We start from the raw sequence: 1,444 nt of genomic DNA on the forward strand, positions 1-1,444 counted from the left end.
TATTTGTGTTTGTTTATTTATTCTACCTGTGACGACATTTTTTCACCACAACGGCGATTTAAGTCCACCACCCTGACCAATTGCGGGCTGGGGACTCCGCATACCTCCAAGAAACGTATTAAAGCAATTTAAGGCACATAAAGTTTCATCACGATGTTTTTCCTTCACCGTTGGAACAAGTCGCCAAAAAGTCATTTCTGTGATTTTCTGTTAAAAATTCTCAGATTGCCCCGAGTTAGGAAGGTCTTTAGACCTCCGTGTCTCGGAGAGCACGTAAAGCCGTTGGTCTTGCGCCTGACATCTCTCTAGTCGTATCGGTTTAGCCGGTGTGTATTGGGCACACACTCGGACACTATAAACAAAGTCCTGCACAGTTGGCTGGTTTCAATGCAACTGGCCGCCGTAGCCGAAATCGGCCAGGACGCATTCACATACTAAATAATAAAATACTGAAATCAAAACAGTATCACTCTGTACTAACAATCATTCATTCGTATCACCTCGCTATGACTACAAATTATTACTTACGTGTATGCTGGAGCAACAGCGGCAACGAAGCAAGGCTCGCTATCGGCGCCGGCGCGTCTCGATCCTATGACGAAACTGACACTTCGTGCGGCGAATGTATTACTACCCACTTACGAGTTATTATCACTTATTGTTACTTATTAATCATCACTAATCACTTCGAGTGCTTATGAAAAGCAATGCACACTGCGCCGAAACGTTACGCATTTTAAGTTAAAATGCGTATTCGCGTTAATTCCCGTATTCTATTATACATTGAACATGCAACGCGAGAGTTTAAAAGTTATGAATGCACACTCGCTAATATAAAATCTCCCGGCGAATTCAAGGAACGTATACTGTGTATGGCACATTGAAAACAACACAAAAACACTACCTAATAATGATAAACCAATATCACTATGGCGTTCTTATCGCCATATGTAAACACTTATTATTAAAATGTCTACTTTATTACACAAAACAGTAACTATTACTATTTAATTACCCTAAAAACTAAAACAAAAACGATAAATTAGCGTCCTTTTTGCGTAAGGTAAGTTTAAATTTTAGTTTTTACCGCGCGGAATGCACCGGTTAGTGTGTCAAGGCCACAGGTTCGGGCGGCACTGGCGGGATAGATCAAAGTACATCAACATCGCGTGCGCCGCCTGCCCTATAGCAGAATCACTAGGAAAGAGGCTTTATTGTAGTAGCATTCTTTCTCATTTTAGTTTCATTGATTCGAATGTCATATGACTAGTGAGTCCGGTGAACGAATTTCACTCAAGTTGATTACGTATAGGCTGTGAAAATTTGTCTTGTTGGTTTATTTTCTAATATCGTCCACTCAAAGGGTCTATTCGTTCTGTGATAAGTTTCGCCTGGTTCTAATTCTAGTGTAGAAGGTAAAAGTGTATAAAAACATCAATTATTT

This window comes from Anticarsia gemmatalis, chromosome 28 (assembly GCF_050436995.1).
Source record: "Anticarsia gemmatalis isolate Benzon Research Colony breed Stoneville strain chromosome 28, ilAntGemm2 primary, whole genome shotgun sequence".
In the NCBI taxonomy this organism is placed as follows: domain Eukaryota; kingdom Metazoa; phylum Arthropoda; class Insecta; order Lepidoptera; family Erebidae; genus Anticarsia; species Anticarsia gemmatalis.